Below are 15643 nucleotides of genomic sequence, written 5' to 3' on the forward strand. Positions count from 1 at the left end.
CACTACAGCCACGCACACAGTTGATGTGAAGCCTCTTTTCAAGGACTGGTATTCCAGAACACGTTGCCAGTGATAGAGGATCACTGTTGGTTGCTGAACAGTTCAGCAACTCCTGAAATTAAATGGAATAAGACATATTACATCTGCACCGTACTACCCAGCTACAAATGACTGCGGAACGAAGTGTCCAGTGCCTAAAGAATGCACTTGCGAGCAGTGTCAGCAGAACACACTACGATTAATCAGAAGCCTGCCAATTTCCTCCTTGCATATCACAATGCAGCACACTCCACAACCAACAACTCAGTAGTTATGCCGTTGCTGGGTTGTCCCTTGTGCTCAGGCTTGGAATCCTCAAACCCAGTCTCAGAAGGCGTATGTAGGATAAACAGCTGGGACAAACTGAGTGCTCCTCAAAATAGGAGGTTCAATGTTTCACTCCTGGGCAAGCAGTCCTGGTGAGGGACTACAGAGCTGATCAAGAGAGGGTACTTGGAAAGATTAAGGTCAGAACTAGACCCCTCTTCTACACAGTGCAGCTTGTGCCTGATGTCATTTTAAGACGACACATCAATCAGTTAAGGAGTCAATTGTTTGAGAAGAAAGGTGTGTAGAGTGGTCAGAAGCACTTCCTACAGTGCCATAGTCAATTCCTACAACCACCACCGAGGAGCCCCAGAAGATGAGATGATTTCACAGTTAAAAGTCTCAGCTGACAAGCAGAGGTGCATTATATATTAGGTGGAGTTTATATCTAAGCAGGGAGGAGTGTCGTGCATTTAATATTTGAGTAATATTTGAGTAATATTGTAAATATATTGTTTGATTAAACATCCTTTGTTTGTAAATATAATCCATGATGGTTTATATGTAAGAAGTACGTGAATGGCATTTGTCATTGCACAACATGTCATGTAACAACGCTTCACTAAAGTAAAATGAAGTAGACACATTATCCCCAGCTCCCATGTTTTTCTTTCAATTTGATTTTGGAGTTACAAAGCATAACACTGACTGCAGCACTGAGAGATTAAAGATGTCCTTGAACAACACCACCAGATGTTTGGTATAGGTTTCCTGTGCCTATCATCAGGGTTGGATGTCTTGTGAGGGCTCACCTTCTTGGATGATCTAACCTCAGTTCCTGAGATGGAGATCACAGGGTCACCAAATTCTGCAAGGATTCACACAGGTGTAACAAAGAAACATAGAAAACCTACAGCATAATCCAGGCCCTTGTCCCACAAAGCTGTGCCGAACATGTCCTTACCAAAGAACTACCCAAGCTTACCCATAGCCCTCTATTTTTCTAAGCTGCATGTACCTGTCCAGGAGTCTCTTAAAAGATTCCATCGTTTCCACCTCCACCACCACCACTGGCAGCCCATTCCACATACTCATCACTCTCTGTGTAAAAAACTTGCCCATGACATCTCCTCTGTACTTACTTCCAAACACCTTAAAACTGTGCCCTCTCATGATAGCCATTTTAGCTCTGAGAAAAAGCCTCTGACTATCCACACGATCAATGTGCCTCATTATCTTGTACACCTCTATCAGGTCACCTATCATACTCCGTCACTCCAAGGAGAAAAGGCCGAGTTCACTGAACCTATTCTCATAAGGCATGCTCCCTAATCCAGGCAACAGCCTTGTAAATCTCCTCTGCACCCTTTCTAAGGTTTCCATGTCCTTCCTGTAGTGAGGCTACCAGAATTGAGCATAGTTCTCCAAGTGGGGTGTGACCAGGGTCCTATATAGCTGCAACATTACCTCTCGGCTCTTAAACTCAATCCCACGATTGATGAAGGCCAATGCACCATATGCCTTCTTAACCACAGAGTCAATCTGCGCAGCAGCTTTGAGTGTCCTATGGACTCGGACACCAAGATCCCTCTGATCCTCCACACTGCCAAGAGTCTTACCATTAATACTATATTCTGCCATCATATTTGACCTACCAAAATGAACCACTTCACACTTATCTGGGTTGAACTCCATCTGCCACTCCTCAGCCCAGTTTTGCATACTATCAATGTCCTGCTGTAACCTCTGACAGCCATTCACACTGAGGCCTTCCTGATGGGGGACGGCGGTGTATAAGGACTGGACATTCATTGTGAAAATTACAAAGTAGATGATCAGGGCCAGGGAATTTGAAATCATTGAAAAGATCAAAATAGTGTGAAGTTTCACTGGTGTAGATAGGAAGAGACTGAACCAGGGGGTATAAAACTCAGTTGAGGTATGCAGATATAAGTTTGGTGGAGCAGGAACAAGCAGAAACAATGGGTCTACCTGGCAGGCATGTTTGTAGATCTTGGGAAGGAGGTAGAAACGGGAGGTGCGGGGTGATGGATCTATAAGGTTCATGACAATGGAAGAGAGTTCCCCAGAGTTAATAAGATTGGTGATGGTGTGGGAGACAATGGCCTGGTACTCCTTAGTGGGGTCTTGTTCAAGGGGCAAGTTAGAGGAAGTGTCTGAGAGTTGTTGCTTGGCCTCAGCAAGGTAGAGGTCAGTCCACCAGACACTTCAGAACCCCCCCTTATCTGCAGGTTTGTTGGTGAGGTTAGGATTAGTGCTGAGAGGGTGGAGAGCAGTGCGTTCAGAAGGAGTAAGGTTGGAATTGGAGAGAGGAATGGTGAAGTCGAGACGGTTGATATCTCATCTACAGTTAGCAATGAAAAGAATGAAAAGATCCAGAGTAGGCAGAAGACAAGAGAGGGGTGTCCAGGAAGAGAAGGATTGAAGATGGGAGAAGAGATCATCAGTGCAGGCTCGCTAATATTTTTTTCCCAGTTGAATGCGCTTGCTTCCTGGTTAAAAATATATATTGGATATGGAGGGAAGCCAAGTCTGTTAATCAATAAGAACCAAAGATGAAGGTGCTGACTGACTAACGACAGAAATATGCCACTATAAATGTGAAGCTGGCAGTAGTAGATCATGTAATGACAACTTTGAGATTGGGCCCAACACTGGTCTACAAACAACCTCTTAGCCAGATACAGTGTGTAGCCAGTAATTGCTGACCTTGAGAATAATGCACAAAACTTGGTACTGAATTTTAAAAGTAATAAACTGCTGTTACTTGAAATGAAACCTGATTTTAAATGTTCTCTGAGTTTTACTGCTAATTCACAGTGTGAACAAGTTCATTGTAGAACTGATTTAATAATTTCATTACACTGATGCCTCAGGAATTGTAGATTTTGATTTCCGCTTAGTCCTCACTACTGGAAGTAAATTGCCGCTAATGGCTGGTTTTAGCAACCATGTTGCTTTTATTTATATTCACGGACTCAGAATGTGACCTGGAAACAAAAGATTGCTCAACAGTTATCATTAAGCTGTGCATTAGAAAATCAATTAAACAGAACTCTACTCTGCTAAACAGGCAAAAAGGATGCTGCCATGGAAACATGAATAAAGAAAGCACTAGAATGTAAATGATGAAAGAGACACATAGCAAAACATTTGTAAACATGCACCTTGAAATTTGCATAATCAGTTGAATGCCTCTTTCTACTAAAACAACGATTATCTGATATAGGCAAAAATAAATGAGGTATTTTATGGTGCATCAGGCATTCATTTGGAACTTCTATCAGAAAACTTTTTCCAACACAGTCTGATTGTCCGCTAGCAAAGAGAAGGATAATCCATGCATTTCAATCCACACATAAATATTAATAAGATTCAACGGATTAATTTGGAAAGATAATTCATGGTTTTATGGGAGTAACAGCTGAAATTAAGGTGCATCATAGCTAGGGGAGCTGGAAGAGCCACCACCTCATCACTTCGTCAACTTGAGTTTAACCCTGACCTCCATTGTTATTTGTGTGGAGTTTGCATGTTCTCCCTGTGACAGCTTGGATTTCCTCTGGATGCTCAGGTGACCAAAGGCATGCAGTTTGTTAAGTTAGTTGGCCATTACAAAATTGTCCTCAATGTGTAGATGAGTGTTTAATCTGGGAAAGGTAATGTTAGAAGATTGAAATGAGTTGAGTGTCTGACAGTTGGAGTGGACTCACTGTGTCTCAGTGGACTCATGCCAAATATTCGACTCCATAACCTCCACTGTGTGAGAATCTTCTCCAGATCTTTTTTCCAATCACCCTGCTGTATGAAGAAACATTCTGAATGAATGAATAAATGTAACGTTGCTTCATGGACTTTGTTGGAAGAATTGTCTTGGTAACTGACTGAAGAATTACAGAAGCAAAAATTTAGTTAAGAGATTAAGTTTTCTCTTTTGTACATGATTTTTGTGGAACATTCCACTTTCTATGAGTTTGCAACTTATTTGCGAGTTTGCATTCTACGAAGCAGTTTTGAATATGTTTTTGGTGCTATTAAGGAAAAAAATGTCAGGTTAATGAAGCAATTTGCCATTTGGCAGAGAAATGCGGGTTAAACAAACCTTTAATTTGTCCTGCATCTTGACCTAGCTCAGAGGTTTTACCAGACAAGGATATTATGGGGCATGAGGCTTTCTGATTGGCCTGGAGGGGAAGGAATAAGCTTGGTTTTGCAAGTTGCAGTAGGAACATCCCTATATTTAAATAAACCTATAGCAGGAGTTCAGCCTTAGCTTCATAAAGGATGATCTAAACAAAGTAGGATTTTTGGGGAAACTGGATCTGCGAAATGTGCTGCAGTGCACATCTGACCTTAATGGAGAGGCAAATTAGCTGTTGATTTGCTAGTGTTCATTACACGCAACTTCTTCAGCTTCTGCTTGGTACTGCGCAAGCTCTGCCGGACTGCTGTTATAACACACAGTCGGTGTGAACAGCGTGGGAGTTAAATTGTAAAGTAAGCTTTTTTGACTAGGTCCCCTAAATCGATTTGATTGAGTCTATATTTAAAAATATTAATGTCAGAAATACTGCGCAGGTCTGTCAGCAGAAGATTCCACTCTCTTGTTGATCTTCAGTAGAGGGAGTACTGGTAGCAAATCTTATTGAATGAAGGAGTTTCCAATATGTGAGGTCCAGTTTGCTGTTGAGTGGAACTGACCCTGTGACGAATTTGGATGTTTGATGGAAGATGTTGTGAACTTCTTTGAAAATGAAAATTAACTGTAGTTTAATACATCGGTTTTCAAGTGGCTCCCGTTGAAAGTTAGAGATCATGTTGGTGACACTGGATTTCCTGCTGTAATTGTTTAACACAGAGCGTTTAACACGGTGTTGGATTTTTTTTGATGGACTTCTTATCGGTAGCTTGATGGGGATCCCATATGGCTGCACAACACTCAAAATTTGGATGGACGAGTGCCTTATATGCCATGTCCTTGATGGATTTACTACTGGCCAGTGATAGAGCTGGGGGTGTACATGGTGTAGGAGCCTACAGTGGTCAAGAACATTGTGAGCTTCTGCCTTTGGTGAGTGAGATTGCTTTATAGCTTTGAAACACACACACACACACACACACACACACACACACACACACACACACACACACACACACACACACACACACACACACACACACACACACACACACACACACACACACACACACACACACACACACACACACACACACACACACACACACACACACACACACACCCTGAGGATCCTTTAATGACTACTCAGTTTAAGTGGACTTACTTTTCAAGATTTCACTGCTATGAGCTGCTGTGTTCAGATACTGGTTCTTGCTCCACTGTTGGAACACCTAATCTGAGGATGTGCAAAACCAGTAACTGGGCTGCCCTTCTTCCTCTGCTAAACTCTTTGGTCAAATCTACTGCTATGTTTCCAAAATGTCACTCGTCCACAGCCCTCTTTCACCAGTGAACGAGCTAGCTATTTTAAAAAAATTCAAATTGCCTCTGAATTCATTCCTTCTCCTGCTTGTCCTAGAACCAGAACATCAGCCTGCTTCAAGCTGATGCCACCCTCCCTGCAGGCCACCATCACCACAGTGTGTAACACTAGCCTCTCATTAGCTGCTGGCTGTCCTATGCTCATAGCCAACAGGGGTTTCTCTCAGTCTTTGTCATGCCATACAATTACACAGTTCTGCAGGCGATAGGAGATAGTGAGATTAGCATCACTGGCTGAAACAAATCAACTTAAGCATTAAACAGCTGAATGACAGAGTAGCATCAGAGACACCTACCCACTTCTAAAAATGACCAAGGAGAGCAGAGAATGCACTGAGTTATAGGCAAGGAAAGGGGTACGGTTTAAAAACAGAGCACACATTTGGTGACTGAGAAATATTCTCTACTAGTGGCTTTAAACATAGTACTCACAGATTGAGTTATGTGCTTTTAGAAGCAGGAGATGGCTAGGTGCTAGTGATGGACTGAGATGGAAGTGGGGGAGAGGGAGTGGAAGAGGGATCACAATGAATAGACAAGGAAGGGAGCATAGTACAAGCTAACATAAACTGGAGGACGCAAGGTTCTAAAATGTACTTCAAGCAGGCATCAGTATTATTCTGTTTATGAAAGCAAAATGTTGTGCTGCAAACAACCTTGAAACTCTGGGGCTCACAGACTCCGACTGGCATAGATTTAACCCGTCCTGCACTTTATTTCAAATCAGGATGGAAATTTGATTACCCACGATGATGGACAGGTTACAATAACATTAGTCAAGACATGTATTTTGTGATATATTTATGTAATTTTGGATCTCTCACGAGTTAAGCCACGGAAGTACCTAAGGAAACAGAGCCACAATCAACATGGAAATTCAAAAGGAAGAAATTGTATGGGCATGCATTTTGTTTCCAGAGGCATAAACTTGCATTTCCATTCCATTCAACTCAACCTCGATTTTATATCTACTAATTTGGACTGAATGTTCTTGTTTACTAATTGGAGTTATACTGTACAATAGACAATGGAGACAGCCATCTATATAGATGTTGAAGGAAATTGCGAGTAACCTCTCAAATTTTCTCTCAAAACACTTTTCACCCACAGTTTGCATATGCTACATCCCCTGCAATGAAGCCACGTGAAAGTGAATTAAGACAGATCAGATCATAAAGGGAGCAATCGGAGGATTAATAAGAAGATAGTCCAGTGAATTCATGATTAAGATGCACAAACTAGAAGAAAAAGGAAGAGGAAAGGTGGACACCACTGTCAGAACCACTTCCTGCAATCTCCAAGTCAACTCTTACGACCATCACAGAGGAGGCCCCAGAACCTGAAATTGCTTTCCAGCCACAAGTTTCACCTGCCAAGCAGAATGAACGCCCCGTCAGGAAAGACATAATCCCGCAAGAATAAGAAATCTGCCACAGAAATTAAATCTTTAAGCCTGAATGGGTCGATTTAAAAATAAAAATTTCTGTGGATGTTTGTATAGAAGTTGTGTTATATAATATACTGTGTATATAGTTGAGATGCATTCTACATTGAGTTAGAATTTATAGCTAGGCAGGAAGGAGTGTTATTTCAATAATATTTGAGTGACCTATATATTTTTTTGTTTGGTTAAGCATTTGTGTTTGCTTATATAATTAATTATGGTTTATATGTAAAAATATTTTAATTGCATATATCAGCATGCTACCACATTAGGCAATGTATCTGACAAAGCCTCTAATATGTTAATCAGACTGTTACTTGTGAAATGTGGCTTAGTTTTAACCTGGAAGAGAGTTCAAGGAGCTTCAGGAAAGTTGCAAGCATTCAGCTTCTGTGAGCACCAGAATCTACTCTGTACACGTGTGCCTCGCTTAAAGACAAAGTTAGACCCATATTTTGAACCTCTGTATCTTCCTTTGAAATAGTTTAATGCTTTGAAGCTACAAAACATTACATAAGGCCAAAAGGTCAAAAGGAGTCATTATTGGAGGAAAGATTAAAAGTTACGTTATAAGTTGTGTAAGATTTCATTCAATGTATTCCAACCTTACAAAGTTAATTTAATTACAGCTAGTTGTTATAAAGAAGGAAGGCCTAAATTAACATAAGTACATTTATGTACAGTATATTGTGACATATTTGTAAAGAACTATCACTTTTCAACAAACTTCTACAGATGTACCATTGAAAGTACCCTAACAGGTTACATCATGATTTGGGATGGTAACTTGAATGCACAGGAACGTAACACCTCCGCCCTGTCCTACCTAGAAAATGATGCTTCACATGGCAGGATGTTGTTCATTGACTTCAGCTCAGTGTTTAACATAATCATCCCTCAGCACCTGGTGGGTATTCATGAACTTATTCATGGTAATATTTTGTTTTTATGTGCTGTTTGTGATATGTGTTTTGGGTGCACTGTGGCTTGGAGGAATATAGTTTTGCTTGGTTGTAAAGTCAGACCATAAATTTGAACTTGAACTTAAGATGCTCTAGGGAGTCAGTAGATACAGCCCAATATATTGTGGACACATCCATCCCCACCATTGGTAGTATCTAGAGAGGGCGCTAACTCAAGAAGGCAACATGCATTGTCTAGATCCCTATCATCTGAGCTACGCTTGCTGCTACCATCAAGCAGGAGGTATGGAAGCCTGAAGTCCAATACCACCACTTTGAAGAGCTACTTCTATTCAACTAGTTGAATCTGAGCCAGCTGACGTACAGTAATTATTAAAATGGACACATTTTGTTCTATTAGTATTCATTCTTGTAAATATTGTGTACAATTTATGCCAAATTTATTATTTCCTTGTGAATGCTGCTTATGTGATGCTTTGAGCTTGTGAAGCTGCTGCAAGAAATTTTTATTGCACCTATTTATATATGTAATTGTGCATATAAGTTTCAAAATCTAAATTATGATATGGTTGCCCATGTTTTGCAGTTACGTTGGGGTTATTTTTAACCAAATTTATGGAAGCAGGTTGATTCTGCTGGCTGCTTGTTAGATCCAGACTTGATCCGACTCTTCATTGGCCAGGCAGAAGCCAAAAGGCACCAGAACCAAACAATTAATTTCAACGTAATTGAGTGCTGCTGGAAAATTACACAGCTATCTGGAGAGGGAGGCACCATGATCAACACCAATCTCAAACTAGGCAAGGCTCAGTACATATGCACAAAATAATATGTGTCCACTGTGATTTTTTTTTGGTGATTTGTCTTATAATCCCCAGAATCACAACTATCGGTTAAAAACAAATTGATCAATTTCAAATGTCAAAGGAAAATACTGAGAGCAACAGACATAGCAAATGATCAGACCTCAATTCTGCTCACAGTATCAGTGATCTATACTCCACAACTGACCATGCCTTCGTCTACCTTGTTCCTGAGTAGCTACAATATTGACAACATATAGAAAATTGTACAGCATTTACAAGAAAACAAAAAATAATTCATGCCCGTCTCATCATTCATTAAGGATAAATCTGGGGCAGCAGTTAACAACATTAGAACACTGAAGATGAAATTTTGAAGAAGGGCCTTCACCCTGAAACGTTAACTCCAATTCCCTTTCCCCAGATGCTGCAGAACGTGCTATTTTTTTCTTCAGATTTCTTGTTTGAAGTTCATTCAGACATCTTATGTAATTTTGAATATTTTCATCATTTTCAGATTTTATTTCACGTTACCAGCATTTGCGCATTTTGCTTTGTACCATCTTATCAATCTGTTCCCTATCATTAGTAAAGTGATAGAAAGAGTTGCCAACAGCATTATCAAACTGCACTTACTCATCAATAACTAGCAGACCAGTGTTCATCTCAGTACCCCTGGAACCACTTCACTCCAAACATCATTACAGCTTTACTTCAAATATAGATCCTAGAATCTAATTTCAGAGATAAGCAATAGTCCTTGAGATCAAGGGAATATTTGCTCAAGTATTGTAACAAGGAGACTCTAAAGTTGAAGTCTGCGGATCCAGGAACATATGCCTTGCTAGTTGGAGTCGTACCAGGCGTATAAGAGGATGTTGGTAAAACTGTTGGAAGCTAATCATCTGAGGTCAGTTGCACGATTGAAAGATTGATCAAAAAGCATTCTGGTATCTCCAGTGAGAAATAAGAAAGGAGAATGAAGAAAATGACTCTTCATTTATATAGCATACTTACATCATTATTGATGTACAATACCTATCCGATTTTCCAAGTCATAGACCCTGTCAGGAGGGAAAACTGGGGATGAAGGCTTCTGACCTTAACAAAAATGAACAAAGAATTCATTAGAGTCTCTCTTTTGTCTGTGGGCTTTTGGGGTTTGGTCAAGTGCTTGAGGAAATTCAGGAGCAACATACCTAGCTCTACCATAAACAATAAATTCCACAAGACAATCTCTCAGGCATGTCCAAAACAAGTTTAAATACCTTTCAGAGAATATAATATGTAAGCCAAGGATGAGATTCATAATCCAGCTGTTTTTTCTTTGCCTAAAGCAACATTGCCTGTCTAGGGCAAGCTACTGTCATCAGCATAATTTTTGAGCTTCTAATACTATTGAATAGTGCCATTGTTGAAAATATTGAGTGTCAGCAGTAGATGATTCGAAAGGCCAGGATAAGAGGCCCCATCACTGAATGTGTGCAAAGTGTTCTTATAAGATTTTATTTTCTTCCTGTTTTTATCCCATCATGAATATCTAGCACATTAGTTAGTTATTAGTAAATTAATGAAATGCATTGCTTTGATTTTTGAATTGAATAATTTCTTTGGGCTTTGCATTAACAGTAAATAAAGTAGTTCAACGTGCGTAATTAATTTGTTTTTTTACGAATTATGCTATCAATGATAGTATTTTGGTGTAACTGGGTAGATAATCATTCATTCTACCACAGCCAACATCAATCCTATAATCCTATCAAGACTCCAATAGATCTTAAATGTTTTGAGGAATTTCCTTCTCACTCCTCTGAACTCCAACAGATACACACCAGTCTGTCTAACCTTTCTTGATAAGACAAAGGATCCGTTCCAATACATTAGCAAACTTTCTTCAATAAGGAAACAAGTACTGTGCACATTACATTCAATGTGGTATGAATATCCTTTTAAAGGAAGCATAACATCCTCGTTTTTTTGCATATAATACCCCAGCAATACATAACAATTTTTTGTGAACTTTCTCTTTTGCAACACATACAAAATGCTGGCTCCATAACGACAGCTTCTATGGAAAGGAATAAACAGTTGACATTTTGGGCCAAGACCCTTCATCAGGACTGGAAAGGAAGGGAGAAACACTAGAATAAAAATGTGGGGGAGGAAAAGGAGGACAAACTAGAAGGTGATAAGTGAAGCCAGGTGGATGGGAAAGATAAAGGGCTGGTGAAGAAGGAGTCTGATCGGACAGGAGCGAGGACCACAGGAGAAAGGGAAGAAGAAAGGGCACCAGGAGGAGCTTTTACTTATGGTAACTGAATACTAGTTTCTTGTGAATGATGCACTGGTATACCAGATCACTCTGCATCTCAGAGTTCTGAAGTCTTTCAGCATTTGGATAATATGTTTTTTTTCCCCCTGTCAAAGAGAATGATCTCAGTTTCCCATACTGTCAAAATCTTAGGCTATTTCTCTTTATAGCTTCCTTAGGTCCTCTTTGGAGCTTACTTTCCTACCTAATTCCTACATCCAAGTAGTTTATATAAATTGTGGTCTCAGCACTAATCCTTGCATCACATCACATATTGTCAACCAGAAAAGGAGCCAAGTATGCCTTTTAGCCAGCCAAATTTCTAACACTTCTCTACAGCTCATATACTATGCAATAAGTTTTGATGCAACAACTTATTAAATACCTTTTGGTAAATTAAACATGGCGGCTATTAAGATTTGTTATTGCTGGTTTCAAATTGAATGTGGAAGATCCAATGCAGAAACATGTTTAAAAATAGCATGTTGTGTGAATGGCTGGCATAGACTCCTGACTTTTCTTTTTCATGGAATATTTATCAAAGGCCAATTTCCTTAAGAAGGGTTTCTCAGATTCTGTAGTCATTGTAGAGTTCTAGTTGTCTGTGGTTTATTTCTGCAATAGACCATCTATCTTTGTCATGACCTGTCCATTCCCAGGATTGTAGCTGCTGGTCCTTAGGAGCCTCTACCCAGCCATTTCATCAGTTCAGTAGCAGGAGCACCAGAATTATGGTAACTACTAGTCTTTTTATTGCCAGAGAAAACGTTTCAGAAATGATACAGTATACAACAAGCTTTCAACCAACTGGCATCCTTGGTGAAATGGGTATGCATTTGCATGAGAATTGCTCACACTACAAAATTACTGCACATCACACACTAGTATTCTATGCATAAATTTTTAAATAAATTACTAAAATAATTCATAGCATTTTGGTGTCTTTGTCCTTTAAAATAACAAAATTTTGCACTGCATTTCTATATTTAAGGCTAAACAGTATTAATGTAGAATACAATGAAAATAAATCAGAAGAATAACTTTACTCACCATACTATGAGGTGTCAAATCTTCAGAGAATGTGGCTGCTTCATCGATCTACAACTGCACTGCCTTTATATATGAACTTAAGAAATAAATAAAAATATCTTTTCACACTTACTTTACATAACCCTTGAAATAAAATTCACTGCTGAGTTTATTTTTTAAAAAAATCAAAATAACGTTAATTTGTCTATGCGTAGATTTTTATGTATAGTTTTGCCTGGGCTAGGCTACTACACAAGTTAAAATCATTTAATTCTAAATGTTAAAAGGACAATGCAATTTGCTTGCAGTACTCTGGGTAGTCAATTGGCATTTTATCAGGTACGACAGAGTTTTAGTGTCCACTTATTTGCATGCCTATCTTCTCCAATGCAGAATGTGTGAATGAAGTAGAAGAAACTTCATTACAGTTTGAGCTTTAAAGCAATTTCAATATTCAACCATTTCACAAATTTGAATGCTTCAGCAACAATATTCCAAGATTTCTTTACTCCAATACTTCATCATTATTATCTTCTCCTTGGACTTTAGGTTTGTTACAATTTAAATGACTTTCTATGACTTTATCAATATTTCACGTTTCAGGAGCATCCTTGTCAACTTCTAGCCACTCATCTAGTTCACCACTTGAAAGCTTTTACACTGTATTTTCAGCACTTGCACAGCACGTTGATTCTGCGATTTCAGCACACTCACAGACACCACCTGCTCTCCTTTACAAACATGAAATCCTGCAAAACTTCTTGATCAGATGGCCTTCTTCAAATCTGACAAGGGGCCATCATTTTCATGAACATCTTCACATCATATATCACTCTTCACCTGCCTCCATGCACACAAAACATTAAAACTTGCCCCTTTGATGGAATATTTTGTCTGAATATCCAGAATTTTCCCTTTGCAGTGTGTCAGCCTCCTGATAAAGTTATACTGGTACCGCATTTTTACATAGTTTACCACAACCTGTATTTTTTCAGTTATGTGAGAATTCTAGCTACATAAATATCAGAGAATAAGAACAACTTACACAGGCTGCTGGAGGAACTCAGCTGGTCAGGCCGTATCTATGGAGGGGAAATGTACTGTGGCCATTTCAGGCTGAGGTGCTTCAAGAGAGAAAGAGGCCAGAAGCCAGTTTAAGAGGGTGGGAGAGTACTAGCTGGTGGGCGATAAGTAAATTAAAGTGAGGGGGTAAGGTAGGAATGGTGGGAAAAGGGGAAAATGTAAGAAATGAGTAGGTGATGGGTAAAAAAGCAAAGGGCTGACAAAGGAAGGAATCTGATAGGATAAATCAGTAGATCCATGGAATAAGGTACTTATTCAGTGGTTAATGCAGTAACTTAACAGCAGCAGATATCACAGATCAGGTTTCAATTCCTGCCAGTTTCAGTAAGGAACTTGTATGTTCTCCCCATAACCATGTAGATTTCCTCTGGGTGCTCCAGTTTCCTGCCAGATTTCAAAAGACATATGGTTAAGATTAGTAAACTGTGGGCATGCTATGTTGTTGCTAGCAGTATAGTGCCCCTATCACAACCCTTGCTGATTTGATTTGATACAACTAACGCATGTCACTGTAACTTTCACCACAGTAGCACAGCACTATGACTGCTTGGGGCATCGGAGATCAGAGTTCAATCCTGGCATCCTATGTAAAGATTCTCCGAATATCCTCCTCATAGAACGCATGGGTTTCTCCTGAGTTCTTTGGTTTTCTTCCACAGTCCAAAGGTGAACCGAGTAGGTTAATTGGTCATTGTAAATTGTCCTGTAAGTGGGTTAGGGTTAAATCAAGGTTGTTAGGGGTTGCTAAATTGGGAGTATTCTAATTTAGTTAATGGGATTTGAATGCTCCAGCCGGCAACAGCAGATTTGAGCCCCAGTCTTCATTTTCTGCCCCTGGGTTGTTAGTCACAGAATGATATTACACCATGCTTAAGCAAGTTTTCTGCAAGATCAATATAACAAATATTCTCATCTGGCTTTGAAGAATGTGAAAGATTTTTTGTTATTATACTCATGCATGGAAATGTAAATTATTTTAACCTAATTGATTGAAAACATAGTGTAGGTGTGAGATTTTCAGAAAACCAAGAGGGAGCTGGCTGATTAAAATGGAAAAGCATGGACTAAATCAATCAGTACACTGGCCCATTCTTGGCTCAGTGATTCTATTTAATATTCCATTGCTCCTGTACAACCTTGTCAAAGATTGATATAGTGACTCCTGTTTTCATTTCACATTTATATTTGTCAGCTATGCATATTTCACTGTATCACTTGCATGCATATTGACATGCGACGGGCAATTTTAATTCCAAGTGACAAAGTAATGAAAGTTCAGGGGATATGATGCTCATCAGTTGGCAAGAGACTTCACTCTTTGTGACAATAATTAATTTAGGGTAAAGGAACATTAAGAATAGCAATCTTCCTCTCCACTTGCAATATATATATATATATTTCTTATTGTAATTTATAATATTTTATGTACTGCACTGTACAGCTGCCCCAAAACAACAAATTTGACAACATATGGCAGTGATAGCAGACAAGGTGAAGGAGAATCCTAAGATATGTTAAGAGCAAAATGATTACAACAAACAAAATTGGTCCTATGAAAGTTCAGAATGGTAATCTATGTGTGGAGCCAGAAGTGATGGGGGAGGTCTCAAATGGATTTTTTGCATCTGTATTTACTCGGAAGATGGGCACAGAGTCTATAGATGCAAGGTCATGGACGCTATACAGATTACAGTGGAGGAGGGCCTTTGGCAAGTCCTGCTTAAGGGCCTTGGCCTAAAACATCAACTGTACTCTTTTTCATAGATACTGCCTGGCCTGCTGAGTTCCTCCATCATTGTGTGTGTGTGTTGCTTGGATTTCGAGCATCTGCAGATTTTTTGTTGTTTATGAATAGAATGAGAAGTTTGGCTTCCTGTTGGTGCTCCATCACTCACTAAAATCATGGCTTACCTTTTGTTTCAGCGTCACTTACTGCACTAAACCCATATCTTAAAATCTATTGATCACTCTCACCTATGCTGAGTTAATGAACTGCACAGACTTCTTCAGGAGAAATTTCAAGATACATTATCCTATGGGTGAAGACTGTGATGCGAGGATAGAGATACCTAGGGAGGCATCATCCCTGGATTTACTCTACCAAGCTATGTAGAAATTTGTGCTTTTTAGTGAGATTCCTTATTATTCTTCTAAATTCTGGAGATTATGTGCTTCATCTCCTTAATACCTCCTCAGACAATG

Source organism: Hemitrygon akajei, chromosome 13 (genome assembly GCF_048418815.1).
Source record: "Hemitrygon akajei chromosome 13, sHemAka1.3, whole genome shotgun sequence".
Taxonomy (NCBI): Eukaryota; Metazoa; Chordata; class Chondrichthyes; order Myliobatiformes; family Dasyatidae; genus Hemitrygon; species Hemitrygon akajei.